The sequence below is a fragment of the Oncorhynchus gorbuscha genome, linkage group LG07 (assembly GCF_021184085.1).
Source record: "Oncorhynchus gorbuscha isolate QuinsamMale2020 ecotype Even-year linkage group LG07, OgorEven_v1.0, whole genome shotgun sequence".
Classification (NCBI taxonomy): Eukaryota; Metazoa; Chordata; class Actinopteri; order Salmoniformes; family Salmonidae; genus Oncorhynchus; species Oncorhynchus gorbuscha.
This window is the reverse complement of record NC_060179.1, coordinates 53760884-53776904: the sequence shown is the minus strand read 5'-3', so window position 1 is coordinate 53776904 and position 16021 is coordinate 53760884.

The following is a 16021-nucleotide window of genomic DNA, read 5'->3' as shown; positions in this document are numbered from 1 at the left end:
AGACAAATAAATAAAAACAGAAATACACTATCTGTACAATAGTCTTTGGATACCCAATTCAAACTAGTTGATTCGGTTATTTCAGCTACACCCGTTGCTGACAGGCGTATAACATCGAGCATGCAGCCATGCAATCTCCATAGACAAACACTGGCAGTAGAATGGCCTTACTTAAGAGCTTAGTGACTTTCAACGTGGCACCATTTAAGGATGTCACCTTTCCAACAAGTCAGTTTGTCAAATTTCTGCACTGCTAGAGCTGCTCCGGTCAACTGTAAGTGCTGTTATTGTGAAGTGGAAATGTCTAGGAGCAACAATGGCTCAGCCAGCCACAAAGTGGTAGGCCACACAAGCTCACAGAACGGGACCGCCAAGTGCTGAGGCGCGTAAAAATTGTCTGTCCTCGATTGCAACACTCACTACCGAGTTCCAAACTGCCTCTGGAAGCAACGTCAGCACAATAACTGTTCATTGAGAGCTTCATGAAATGGATTTCCATGGCCAAGCAGCCGCACATAAGCCTAAGATCACCATGCGCAATGCCAAGCGTCGGCTGGAGTGGTGTAAAGCTCGCTGCCATTGGACTCTGGAGCAGTGGAAACGCGTTCTCTGGACTGATGAATCAATCTTCACCTTCTGGCAGTCCGATGGACAAATCTGGGTTTGGTGGATGCCAGGGGAACTCTACCTGCCCGAATGCATAGTGCCAACTGTAAAGTTTGGTGGAGGAGGAATAATGGTCTGGGGCTGTTTTTCATTGTTCGGGCTAGGCCGCTTACTTCCAGTGAAGGGAAATCTAGACTATTCTGTGCTTCCAACTTTGTGGCAACAGTTTGGGGAAGGCCCTTTCCTGTTTCAGCATGACAATGCCCCCGTGCACAAAGCGAGGTCCATACAGAAATGGTTTGTCGAGATCGATGTGGAAGAACTTGACTGGCCTGCACAGAGCCCTGACTTCAACCCCATTGAACATCTTTAGGATGAATTGGAATGCCGACTGCGAGCTAGGCCTAATCGCCCAACATCCGTGTCTGCCCTCACTAATGCTCTTGTGGCTGAAAGGAAGCAAGTCCCGGTAGCAATGTTCCAACATCTAGTGGAAAGCCTTCCCAGAAGAGTGGAGGCTGTCATCGCAGCAAGGGGGACCAACTCCACATTAATGCCCATGATTTTGGAATGAGATGTTCGACGAGCAGGTGTCCACATACTTTGGATCATGCAGGGCATTTACTACATAACAAACATACTGTAAGAGGATAAAAAACAAAAGAATACCAATAATAAAAGGGAGTGAAAAAATATCACCCTAAGGAAAAGCAATGCTAAAAAGCTGTGTTTTAAGACATCTTTTAAATATGTCCACAGTTTCTGCCCCCTCAGGTTCTATGGCAGGCTATTCCAGAGGCAGGGGCAAAGGAATAAAAGGCTGATCTCCATGCCTCTTGGTCCTAGGCTTTGGGATAGTTAAAAGGCCAGTACCAGAGGACCTGAGGGACCTATTGGATACTTACCTTAAAAGCATGTCTGATATGTATTGGGGTGCACAATCGTGAATCGATTTAAAAACCAATAGAATTACCTTCAAATGAATTCTAAAACTCGCAGGCAGCCAGTGCTGAGACTTTAAAACTGGTGAAATGTGTGCTCTCTGTCTGGTCTTGGTCAGTACCCGTGCTGCAGCATTCTGTATGTTTTGCAGTTGAGCAATGACTTTCAGACAGGAGATCATTACAGTAGTCAAGCCTGCTTGTAATAAAAGCATGGATGAGGCTCTCTTTATCAGCCTGAGATAGAAACGTCCGCACCGTGGCAATGTTCCTCATGTGGTAAAAAGCTACATTGGTCACAAACCTAATGTGTGATTCGAAATTGAGGTCAGAATCTAAAATGACACCTAGGTTTTTTACCTGGTGTTTCATCTTTATTGCCCGTGAATTAAAATGTGCGGTCAGATTCTCCCCCTGTGCTTTGGGGTCCAGTAAAAAGTACCTCAATCTCGTCTTGAATTAGCTTGAGGAAGTTGTGAGACATCCAGTATTAAAATCACTAATACAGTCTAATAATTTATCTGTGGAGCAAACATTTTCTCCATGACACAGAAAATCAATGCCGTCTGGTTGGTTGGTGGAAATCATAATCAGATAAACAACTTTTTAATCTTACACCCCAATGGCCTTGAGACTTTTTTATATCAAGTTGTTATGGAAACCATATTTGAAAACAGTTGTGGCCAAGTTTCAGCCTCCTGGCATGAAAATATAGCTCTATGGCCAAGCACACCAGTGGTCTGAGTCTATTCTCTCTGCTACTGCACGGCAAGCGGTACCAATTTGCAAATAAATTCATAAAACATCCTACAATGTGATTTTCTGGATTTTTTTTCTAATTTTGTCTGTCATAGTTGAAGTGTACCTATGCTGAAAATTACAGGCCTCTCTCATCTTTTTAAGTGGGAGAACTTGCACAATTTGTGGCTGACTAAATACATTTTTGCCCCACTGCATGTCCAGTACATAGATACCTCAATTACCTCGTACCCCTGCACATCGACTCAGTACCGGTACTCCCTGTGTATAGCCATGTTATTTTCTACTCCCTATAGATAGCCATGTTATTTTTACTCTTTATTTGTATTTATTTTTACTGTGTCACTATATATATATATATATTTTTGTAAATCTTTAATCTATTTTTTTATCTTTAACTCTGCATTGTTGGAAAAGGACCCCTAAGTAAGCATTTCACTTTTATTCTAAACCTGTTGTCTATGAAGCATGTGACAAATAACATTTGATTGATTGATTGATATGGAAAGGTATTGAAAACAGGGCTGTCAATCATTTTGAACCCTATCTTTTTGTGATTTGTTTTATTACTTAAACAGAATCTCTTTCACTGAGCAATTGTATTAAAATAAAACAATATAATTTCTCCTTTTTTAAGCATACAATACACAGTTGAAGTCGGAAGTTTACATACACTTAGGTTGGAGTTATTAAAACTCATTTTTCAACCACTCCACACATTTCTTGTTAACAAACTACAGTTTTGGCTAGTCGGTTAGGACATCTACTTTGTGCAGGACACAAGTAATTTTTCCAACAATTGTTTATAGACAGATTATTTCACTTTTAATTCACTGTATCACAATTCCAGTGGGTCAAAATTTACATACACTAAATTGACTGTGCCTTTAAACTGCTCAGAAAATTCCAAAAAACTTTGTCACGGCTTTAAAAGCTTCTGATAGGCTTATTGACATCATTTGAGTCAATTGGAGGTGTACCTGTGGATGTATTTCATGTAATACCTTCAAACTCAGTGCCTCTTTGCTTGAAATCATGGGAAAATCAAAAGAAATCAGCCAAGATTTCAGAAAAATTATTGTAGACCTCCACAAGTCTGGTTCATCATTGGGAGCAATTTTCAAATGCCTGAAGGTATCACGTTCATCTTTACAAACAATAGTATGCAAGTGTAAACACCATGGGACCATGCAGCCGTCATACCACTCAGGAAGGCGGTGCGAAAAGTTCAAATCAACCCCAGAACAACAGCAAAGTACCTTGTGAAGATGCTGAAGGAAACAGGTACAAAAGTATTTATATCCAAAGTAAAACGAGTCCTATATCGACATATCCCGAAAGGCCGCCCGGTTAGGAAGAAGCTACTGCTCCAAAATCACCGTTAAAAAAGCCAGACTATGGTTTGCAACTGCACATGAGGACAAAGATCATATTTTGGGGGGAAATGTCCTCTGGTCTGATGAAACAAAAATATAACTGTTTGGCCATAGTGAGCATCATTATGTTTGGAGGAAAAAGGGGGAGGCTTGCAAGCCGAAGAACACCATCCCAACCGTGAATTACGGGGGTGGCAGCATCATGTTGTGGGGGTGCTTTGAGATTGGTGCACTTCACAAAATAGATGACATCATGAGGGAGGAATATTGTAGATATTTTGAAGTAACATCTCTAGACATCAGTCAGGAAGTTAAAGCTTGGTCTCAAATGGGTCTTCCAAATGGACAATGACCCCAAGCATACTTCCAAAGTTGTGCCAAAATGGCTTAAGGACAACAAAGTCAAGGTATTGGATTGGCCACCACAAAGCACTGACCTCAATCCTATAGAGAATTTGTGGGCAGAACTGAAAAGGTGTGTGTGAGCAAGGAGGCCTACAAACCTGACTCAGTTACACCAGCTCTGTCAGGAGGAATGGGCCAAAATTCTCCCAACTTATTGTGGGAAGCTTGTGGAAGGCTACCCGAAACGTTTGACCCAAGTTCAACAATTTAAAGGCAATGCTAATCAAATACTAATTGTGTATGTAAACTTCTGACCCACTGGGAATGTGATGAAAGAAATAAAGCTGAAATAAATAATTCTCTCTTCTATTATTCTGACATTTCACATTCTTAAAATAAAGTGGTGATCCTAACTGACCTAAGACAGATAATTTTTATTAGGATTAAATGTCAGGAATTGTGAAAAACTGAGTTTAAATGTATTTGCCTAAGGTGTATGTAAACTTCCCGACTTCAACTGTAGCTCAGAATTTGTATTACTTATCTTATACAGTACAACAACACATGCACCACACTGACCTTCAACATGGGGGCCCCTCAGGGGTGTGTGCTTAGTCTCCTCTTGTGCTGCCTGTTCACCCATGACTGCGTAGCCGCAAACAACTCCAACACCACCATTAAGTTTGCCAACGACACAACAGTGGTAGGCCTGATCACAATGACAATGAGGGTCAGAGACCTGCCAGTGTCAGTAAGACAAAGGAGCTGATCGTGGACTACAGAAAATGAGCTGTGGTGGAGTGGGTTGAGAGCTTCAAGTTCCTCTGTGTCCACATCACTAAGGATTTATCATGGTCCAAACACACCAACACAGTCATGAAGAGAGCCCGACAATGCCTCTTCTCCCCTCAGCAGGCTGAAGAAAAAGTTAAACAGCTCCACCATCGACAGCATCTTGACTGGCTGCATTGCCCCTTGGTATGGCAACTGCTTGGCAACCGACCGCAAGGCGCTACAGAGGGTAGCGAGTATGGCCCAGTACAGCACTGGGGCCGAGCTTCCTGCCATCCAGGATCTCCATACCAGGTGGTGTCAGAGATAGGCCCAGAAAATTGTTAAAAACTCCAGGCACCCAAGCCACAGACTATTCTCTCTGCTACCGCATGGCAAGTGGTACCAATCCCCCAAGTCTGGAACCAACAAGACCCTGAACAGCTTCTACCCCCAAGCTGTGGTGTATGTTTCATGATCAACCACTCATGGTGTGATTGTGATAACATACAGAAACTCAAGTCCTTTTGTTCGCCTGACCTAGAATATCTCACAATCAGATGCCGGCCGTATTACCTCGCCAAATAATTATCTTCGGTTATAGTCACAGCCGTGTATATTCCCCTTCAAGCCAATACCACGACGGCCCTCAAGGAACTACACTGGACTTATGCAAACAGGAAACCACATATCCTGAAGCCACATTTATTGCAGCTGTGGACTTTAACCAAGCAAATGTGAGGAAAACGCTACAGAAGTTCTATCAACACATTGACTGTAGTACTCGGCTGGGAAAACACTCGACTACTGCTATCCTCTCTTCCTGGATGCCTACAAGCCCCCCCATTCCACCCCTGCCCTTCAACAAATCAGATCACGACTCCATTTTGCTCCTCCTTTCCTATAGACAGACCCTCAGACAGTAAGTACCCGTGCTAAGGTCTATTCAACACTTGTCTGACCAATTGGAATCCAGGCTTCAAGATTGTTGTTCAAGTGGACAGGGATATGTTCTTGGATAATAACATTGATGTATACATGGACACGGTGACTTAGTTCATCAGGAAGTGTACAGGGGATGTAGTTCCCACTATGACTATTAAAACCTACTCAAACCAGAAACTGTGGTGGCAGCAGATGGCAGCATTCACATTAAACTGAAAGTGCAGAGAGCTACATTAAACCATGAAAAGGTGACTGGGAATATGGCAGAATACAAACAGTGTAGTTATTCCCTCCGTAAGGCAATCAAACAGGTAAAACATTGGTGCAGAGACAAAGTGGTGTCGCAACTCAATGGTCTCAAGGGTCTACAGACAATCACGGATTACAAAGGGAAAACCAGCCACAAACAGTGTAGTTATTCCCTCCGTAAGGCAATCAAACAGGTAAAACATTGGTGCAGAGACAAAGTGGTGTCGCAACTCAATGGTCTCAAGGGTCTACAGACAATCACCAGCCACCGACGTCTTGCTCTCGGACAGGCTAAACACCTTCTTTGCCAGCTTTGAGGATAACACAGTACCATAGACGCGGCCCGCTCCCAAGGAATGTGGGCACTCGTTCTCCGTGGCCGACGCGAGTAAGACATTTAAGCATGTTAACCCTCGCAAGGCTGACGGCTCAGACGGCATCCCTAGCCGCGTCCTGAGAGCATGCGCAGACCAGCTGGCTGGAGTGTTTATGGACATATTCAATCTCTCCCTATCCCAGTCTGCTGTCCCCACTTGCTTCAAGATGTCCACCATTATTCCTGTATCCAAGAAAGCAAAGGTAACTGAACTAAATGACTATCTGTCATCATAAAGTGATGACTCACTTCTCACTTCTGTCATCATGAAGTGCAGGGCTCTCCAGAGGGTGGTGCGGTCTGCCCTCCAGGACACCACCAGCACTCGATGTCACAGGAAGGCCAAAATGATCCTCAAGGACATCAACCACCCGAGCCACGGCCTGTTCACCCCGTTATCATCCAGAAGGCGAGGTCAGTACAGGTGCATCAAAGCTGGGACCGACAGACTAAAAAACAGATTCCATCTCAAGGCCAGTTAAATAGCCATCACTAGCCGGCTACCACTTGGTTACTCAACCGTGCACCTTAGAGGCTGCTGCCCTATATAACATAGACTTGGAATTCATGTTCACTTTAATAATGGCACACTAGTCACTTTAATAATGTTTACATACTACTTTACTCATTTCATATGTTAATACTGTATTCTATTCTACTGTATTTTAGTCAATGCCACTCCGACATTGCTCGTCCTAATATTTATATATTTCTTAATTCCATTACTTTACTTTTAGATGAGTGTGTATTGATGTGAATAGTTAGATATTACTGCACTGTTGGAGCTAGGAACACAAGCATATACTGTACGCTGCTGCAAGTCACTTTAACCCTACCTATACAGTATGTACAGTACATATCTACCTCAGTTACCGCGTACACCTGCACATCCACTCGGTACTGGTACTCCCTGTACATAGTCATCTTTATTTTCTTCTCCCTATAAATAGCCATGTTATTTTGATTCTTTATTTTGTGTTTGTTATTCACTGTGTCATTTACATTTTGTATTTTATGTTTTATCTTATCGTTAACTCTGCATTGTTGGAAATGGATCCGTAAGTAAGCATTTCACTATTCGTCTACACCTGTTGTCTACAAAGCAAGCACGTGACGAATACAATTTGATTGATTGATGTTGAAAGGTATTGAAAACAGGGGTGCCAATAATTTTGAGAATTGTTTTATTTAGTTGTTAAAAAAGTCGCTTTCACTGAGGAGTTGTAGTAATATATATTTTTCTTTTAAGCATACAGTATAGCTCAGTATTTGTACTGATTTTATACAGTCTTTTTTGCTCCTCTTTATCAAGGGCACCAATAATAATGGAACTGACTGTGCATGGTTAGAGTAAATGCTTCCATACTAATGTACGAGTGAATCAACAGATTATAAAATGGATACCACCACCCCACTGCCCTTGACAGTGGTCAAGGAGTAGTGAAAAAGGGTACTGTAGAATTAACAAGTTATTCAGTAGCTTCTCATGCTTATTGAAAAGAAGAGGCATGCACGACATTCCAACGAAGCAGGAAATTTTTGTTATCTGCCTGTAGCGAGATAGAGTTATAAAACCCATTTCCTGCTTGGACTTAGATCAAAATTGCTATCTGTCAGGACAGGTACAGGCCTGAAAACCAAACAAAGAAATCAAATCAACACCCATGTTCAGAGTCTGAGCTAGATCACACCATTGACATGGTTGGATGGATGACATTAATTCAACAGTTTGATGGTGAAAGGATGATCTAGACATTCTGTCATTTTCTTCATCTGGCATGAGGTATGCCTAAACAAGACTCATTCATTTTGAGGCAGACATCTGAATGAATCGTTTTAGAAATGGGAAAGTTTCCAAGACATGTCTGTCATCCCACATTCATCATTGCCTCTGTGGCTGGGCAGCACAGTCAGAAAGGATAGAGTGCTCAGTGAAGAACACACACTGGGAATGCACTCACTTAGTCACTCATTCACACCCATCCCTTTAAGTGCTGTGCAGGCCTGAGGGTGGACCAGAGGGTGCTCTCAGATTCTGCCCTTAAAGGCTGATTTACCCTTCTCTCTCTCTCTCTCTCTCTCTCTCTCTCTCTCTCTCTCTCTCTCTCTCTCTCTCTCTCTCTCTCTCTCTCTCTCTCTCTCTCTCTCTCTCTCTCTCTCTCTCTCTCTTCTCTCTCTCATTCTCTCTCTCTCTCTCTCTCTCTCTCTCTCTCTCTCTCTCTCTCTCTCTCTCTCTCTCTCTCTCTCTCTCTCTCTCTCTCTCTCTCTCTCTCTCTGTCTCTCTCTCTCTGTCTCATCTGCTGTTGTGGGTACAAGAGAGTCAGGTCATGTCAAAACAACAATGGAGTCTTGCTTTCCACCTTAACCTTAACCTGTACTGTCATCTCCATGTAGACAAGATCTGCTGAATCACAGCACAGTCTGGTGAAAGGTATCCTGTTTAACCCTGTTTACCCCCCCCCCCCCACCACCAGATTCTCGATCTGACCCAGTTATAGAGGCTGTTTTCCTGTCTGAGCTCGTCATCTCCTGTGTGTTTGCTTAATCAGGAAGCTCTTGTTTTGCACACCACTGGTAGATATGTAAACATCACTGTGGATGAGTTATTTTGACTCTCTCTAACATAGTGATGGCTTTGGATGCCCTTCGATACTGTACACCATAAGATGTATTTTTCAGTTGATAGCTGTTATGGTGTGAAATGTATTTAAGTTATGGGGTAGCTAAGTGTAAAAAAAAGACCCCAACTTTCTTTTGATTTTCTTATTGAACCAAGGTCACGCCAATCATTAATATTTTATTAGCCAATAAGCAGCCTATTTTCCCGGCACTTAGCATAGGACTCGACCAGGCAGGGCCTCAGTCAGTCAGTAGTTTCTATTACGAGGACCAACCGGTTTATCCTCCTGCTTATTCTACCTCCTTAAGGAAATATTGCTTTTCTTTTCTGATGTTTGTTGTGTGTGCAGCTAAATAACCCAAATTAGTATCAGAGTGCTGGTGTGTGTGTGTGTGTGTGTGTGTGTGTGTGTGTGTGTGTGTGTGTGTGTGTGTGTGTGTGTGTGTGTGTGTGTGTGTGTGTGTGTGTGTGTGTGTGTGTGTGTGTGTGTGTGTGTGTGTGTGTGTGTGTGTGTGTGTGTGTGTGTGTGTGTGTGTGTGTGGATCTTCATTAAACACTTGAACTGGAACTACTGCTTCCTGGTGTTCTGAACGGACACCCTGTGGTGGTTGCTACCGGCCTAAAATCCAGCACCTATGTTTTTATCCCTTTTTATTTGACCTTTTTTTTTTAAAATGACACATTTTTCACTAAGACTATATGCTAGCTTTTACTATGATAAAAACATATATTGCATAATCTGTACTCTGTAGGCTGTATTTATACCCAGAACACAGTTTATTGTTTATCATTACAAGTCATGTCAAAAGAGACCTTATCCCGCTGGCCAAAAAAAAATTCAACGTGGAAAACTGATTGGATTGGGAAAAAAATCATCAACATAAGGGATTTTCTTATTTTTTTGACCCAACTTTTAACCTACGGGGGTTTAGCACTCAATGTACAGTACCAGTCAAACGTTTGGACACATCTACTCATTCCAGGCCTTTTCTTTATTTTGACTATTTTCTACATTGTAGAATAATAGTGAAGACATCAACACTATGAATTAACACATATGGAATCATGTACTAACCAAAAAAGTGTTAAACAAATCAAAATATACTTTTTATTTTAGATTCCTCAAAGTAGCCACCCTTTGACTTGATGACAGCTTTGCACACTCTTGACATTCTCTTAACCATGAGGTACTGGTGCTGGAATGCATTTCAATTAACAGGTGTACTTTGTTAAAAATTCATTTCTGGAATTTCGTTCCTCCTTAATTCATTTGAGCCAATCAGTTGTGTTGTGATATACAGAACATAGCCATATTTGGTAAAAGTCCATCTTATGGCAAGAACAGCTCAAATAAGCAAAGAGAAATGACTGTCCATCATTACTTTAAGACATGAAGGCCAGTCAGTCCAGAAAATTTCAGGAACTTTGAAAGTTTCTTCAAGTATCGTCGCAAAAACCATCAATCGCTATGATGAAAATGGCTCTCATGAGGACCGCCACAGAAAAGGAAGTCCCAGAGTTGCAGGGGATAAATTCATTAGAGTTAACTGCACCTCAGATTGCAGCTTAAATAAATGCTTCACAGAGTTCAAGTAACAGACACATCTCAACATCAACTGTTCTGAGGAGACTGCATGAATCAGGCCTTTATGGTTGAATTGCTACAAAGAAACCACTACTAAAGGACACCAATAATAAGAAGAGACTTGCTTGGGCCAAGAAACACGAGCCATGGATATTAGACCGGTGGAAATCTGTCTGACAAGTCCAAATTTAAGATTTCTGGTTCCAACCGCCTTGCCTTTGTGAGACGCAGAGTAGGTGAACGGATGATCTCTGCATGTGTGGTTCCTAACGTGCAGCATGGAGGAGGAGGTGTGGGGGGTGCTTTGTTGGTGACACTGTCAGTGATTTATTTAGAATTCAAGGCACACTTAACCAGCATGGCTACCACAGCATTCTGCAGTGATACACCATCTCATCTGGTTTGCACTTAGTTGGATTATCATTTGTTTTTCAACAGGACAATGACCCAACACAACACCAGGCTGTGTAGGGGCTATTTGACCAATAATTCGAGTGAAGGAGTGCTGCATCAGATGACCTGGCCTCCACAATCACCCGACCTCAACCCAATTGAGATGGTTTGGGATGAGTTGGACCAGGGAGTGAAGGAAAAGCAGCCAACAAGTGCTCAGCATATGTGGGAACTCCAGTCTTGAGACGGTTGGAAAAGCATTCCAGGTGAAGCTGGTTGAGAGAATGCCAAGAGTGTGCAGAGCTGTCATCAAGGCAAATTGTATTAATATTTAATTAACTAGGCAGGTCAGTTAAGAACAAATTCTTATTTACAATGACAGCCTGCCCGGGCCAAACCCTAACCCCGGCGACGCTGGGCCAATTGTGCCCCACCCTATAGAACTCCCAATCACAGCCAGTTGTGATACTGCCTGGAATCAAACCAGGGTCTGTAGTGACACATCTAGCACTGAGATGCAATGCTTTAGACCACTGTGCCACTGGGGAGCCCTCAAAGGGTGGCTACTTAGAACAATCTAAAATATAACATACATTTTGGTTTGATTAACAGTTTTTTGGTAACTACATGATTCCATATTATGTTTGTTTCCCCTTTATTTTTATTAACAATATTTTATTTTCCACATACAGTGATGACACACAGTACCAGTCTAAAGGTTGGACACCAACTCATTCAATGTTTTTTCTTTATTTTTACTATTTTCTACATTGTAGAAGACGTCTAAACTATGAAATAACAAATGCCGTTATTTCATAGTTTTGATGTCTTCACTATTATTCTACAACGCAGAAAATAGTAAAAAATAAAGGAAAAAATTGAATGAGTTGGTGTGTCCAACCTTTTGACTGGTACTGTGTGTCATCACTGTATGTGGAAAAGAAAATTCTGTTCATAAAAATAAAGGCGAAAAAACATAGATCCAAGTAGACACAGCAGTAAAACAACACTCCTTACATAACCTTCTCTTCCTACTTGACCTACTTGGGGCTTGGAAGTGCTCTTAAAAACATTGGTGGAATCTAAAAGAACTCCCTCTTTGAATATAAATGAAAGCCACTAAATTTAACAGGCTTTGTCTTTGTCTTTTGGTTTGCTAGCTATTCAACAAATGGGGACTGTTTGAAACCAGCAATATCTCAATAAAATGTAATAAAAAGGCAATCATTCTTAAAGTGGAAATCCGTAGTTGCTACATCCATTATAAATGATTGGAATGCACATTGATTCTTGAAGAATATAACTTAGAAATGCCCCATGAGTTAGTTCAACTGTCGTACCCCATCAGAACCCAAAACATAAGCTTGTTTTACTCCAATATTTGTTAACATTGTAAATTGCAGCTGAACAAACATGGTATACCTTCAAAATTATACTTTAAACTATGATTTGGATAATTGGAATGGTCACTTAGCTCAATAGCTATGTCTATGAATTTAAAAGTGGTTCAGGCCCATCCCTCAGCTTTTTACCAAAATACATAGTGGCCGCTTTGTTATTGTTTCAACTCCGGAATGCCCCTTTAAATAAGGGTGACCGTTGGGACCCGCCCTCTCCCTTTGTCTTCATGTTTGACCTATAAGCTGTGACTGGGTAAACTCAGTACACAGTCCAGGATATCATGACATGTTGTATGCCACACATGGTACATAACACCAGTACTTCCCGCATGATGCATTCCATTCTCTGGTCTGTAATCAGACGTCAGATCAGGTTCACAGTTGCATGTTTGGAATCATGCCCAATCAAACAGCCTAGCACCATCTAAACTTTTAAAATGTGTCAATGCTACTCTTCCGAGAGAGATTTTACCCCCATGATTCAAAATGTTCCAGGGCAGGCAGCTTTATCCAATCCCCTACTACCTTGGGCAAGGACACAGGGGTTTTCTCGTTTGGGCAAAATACTCTCCCTCCGTGACCCGAGAAAACTGGTAAGTGGTTGAGTAGACGTGGAGTGTCTCAATTCATTAGTAGACAAATGGTAGAGTGTCCTTCCCTCCTCGATAGCCACCTTTCATTGAGGATACTCATGTATTCTACCGCGGAAGAGAGAGAAAATCTGCCACACCCCTTTTGAGTCAGCTTTTGTTTTGGCAGAGGAGAAAGAAATGCACACGTTTAAAAACAATATGCTACTTATTATCTATGAAACATATTGTACCACTAACTTAATTCGTCTCATTTCAAGCAAGTGCATTTCCATCCACGTTCACCCTCCTCGCCGACTCTCCTCGATTAACTTTGACCTTTTTCAAAAGGAGCAGAAAGAGGACAAAGGAGGTGAGCAACTCTAATTGAAAAAAAGGCCACATATTACCTCACTGGCCTTTAGGTAACCCCAGGGTCAGGAAGACCTTAAGGACAGTTTCCCCCATCGCACATCGGCTCAAGATCAGGAAAGACACACAACAAAGAGTACAACAGATTTGGATGATCAATTCTTGTAAAATACGGTATCTTCATCTCTTACAGTAGCTTTCAAACTGACCATCCATCCCTTAGGGTAAATATAAATGTATAAAGGAAAGCATTTTAGAGGATGAAGAATGTTATTTGGTGAACAATAGTGGCTGAGCCCCTGGTCAACCAGATTTAAGGATGGTGGGATGGAGGTATAGATGGACGAGGGATGGGGTGGGATTATTATGCCCTGGTGTTTTCATTAATGGAAAATCCTGGGAGGATTTGGAAAGAATTTAGTGGAGCGTGCCGTTACGCTGAGGCGAAACAAGTGAGGTCTTTGAAAATACGTTTTCAATTTCCCCTTATTTGATAGGATACCCTGTCATCTCTATGTCAAAGCTCAAGGCTCTGACCAGAGGCTATTCAGACATACCTTGCTCTCAATATGGAAGTACTGTAGCTCTCTTATGATCGCCTCTGCAATGAAAGTTTGACCTCTTGAACCGGGTCATATTAGAGTGTACTGTACATCAAACAAGACAAATCCACTATACACTGTCGAGGGTCTTAAGGCTTTGTATAATCCCAATTTAAATAGGGTATGAGCAGCATTTTCATGGAAACAGGCTAACAGATGTTAGCTTAGTTTCATTTTGCAGATGATCAGCTGAGGAATCCAATCTTTGTTTGAACAGGCTATAGGTTTATAGTAATATTCAGAGCAAATACAGTAGGTCTATGTCACAGGCTGAAATGAAATATAGGAGGCTTTCGTCTAGGGTGACATATTGCTATATACATAAGACTGATGGCTTTATTTAAACCAAGTTTATGACAGATGGAGCCTTGTGATTTACAATGTAATGAAATGGCTGTGAATCTGATATTGGAAAGAGAGTTACATAAGCTAGAGTTTTTCACGCCCTTTCACATTTTGGAGAATATGATCCAGTCAAATTGATACAATTCAGAAGACCGGGCCTTAGCTACTAAACTTCACTTTTCATAACTTAGCCTAGTTATAGTTAGTAGTAATGATGGCTCTGAGTTGTCCCTGTTCACATCAGGTCAGTCATGAGAAATCACAACCTCTGCGCGCGGTCCTGGAGTTTCCCGTCTGTGCCTGGGCAAGACAACGATGGTCAGTGTGATAAGCACATTTTAAATTGAGGGAAGAATGGTGTCCCTGTTGGACGATGTCATTTCCCTGTTCCCCCGTGCTTTCTCTCTCTCCGCCGGTCCTCACCGCCCACTCTGATGTGGATTTTGCGGCAAACGACACGCTCTCTGAAGCACGCCACAGCCAAGGGGATATTCAGCACACACTAATCCCTGTGCCAGTCCATCAGTTCCAAAGCACAAACAACAAAATGTCCATGTGAAAGGGATGATATGGGGCAATGCCGTAGCCACAGAAAAGTGTTTAAAAAAATGTATGATGAAGAGCTCAAGGTGTTACTCAACAATGCTATTTTGGGGAAGTCATATGCCTACCGTGCTCATCTACAACAGCCCTGAGATTGCAGGCGTAATTCTATTTTCTCAGTATTTCCTTGTTCATTGAACATGTGACATGCCTTTGAGAAAGTGCAGTCATGTCCAACTGAAAGCAACAGGTAGGTGCAGTACAGTAGACACCTCAGGCTCACTGTGAGAACGAATTATATCAGAAGTCGCTGTGAACTAAGCAGTTTGACACTCATTCCTTTTCATCTCATTTGTCTGGTCTTTTTTGCGGGACAGCCTATTGGGCAGGACAGCCTATTGGGCGTGGGCGGGAGGTTCTACTAAACTAACATATGGAATTGTTTTTATAATAGTCATCACAAGGATCATTTAGCTATTTGATTTGGATTTTTAGGACTTCTTTTGTTATCACAACAAAATATATACAAAAATTATTTGATAAAACATTGAATTTGGCTTTACATCTATTACCACATAGAAACGCACTGAGTAACAGATCCATACATGGAAGGACAGATAGTCAAAAAATACATTAAAAATATGTTTGTTTTGAAGTGTCTGTCTGTCTTATATCCTATATAAGAAAGATCTGGAAATTATTATCATATCAATTATCATTTTTGTACCCATATATAACTCCTTTATATTGCACTAAACTACTTCCATCTATACAGTACTTTCAGAAATGATTCACACCCCTTAACTTTTTCCACATTTTGCTGTGTTTTAAAGTAGGATTAAAATTGTATTTTTTTGTCAACAATCTATAAAATAAAAAAAAGATACAAAATAAAATGAAACCTAAACTAATATTTCTTGATTTGATAAGTATTCAAACCCCCTAGTCAATATGTTAGAATCACCTTTTGGCAGCGATTACATTACATTTCTGGGTAAGTCTCTAAGGGGCTCACCTAGATTGTACAACATTTGCCCATTATTATTTTCAAAAATGTTCAAGCTCTGTCAAATTGTTTTTTAATCATTGCTAGACAACCATTTAACTCAATTACCTCAACTAACCTGTACCCCTGCACATTGACTCGGTATTGGCACACCCTGTATATAGCCTTGTTATTGTTATTTTATTGTTGCTCTTTTATTTTTAAATTTTGTTTACTTA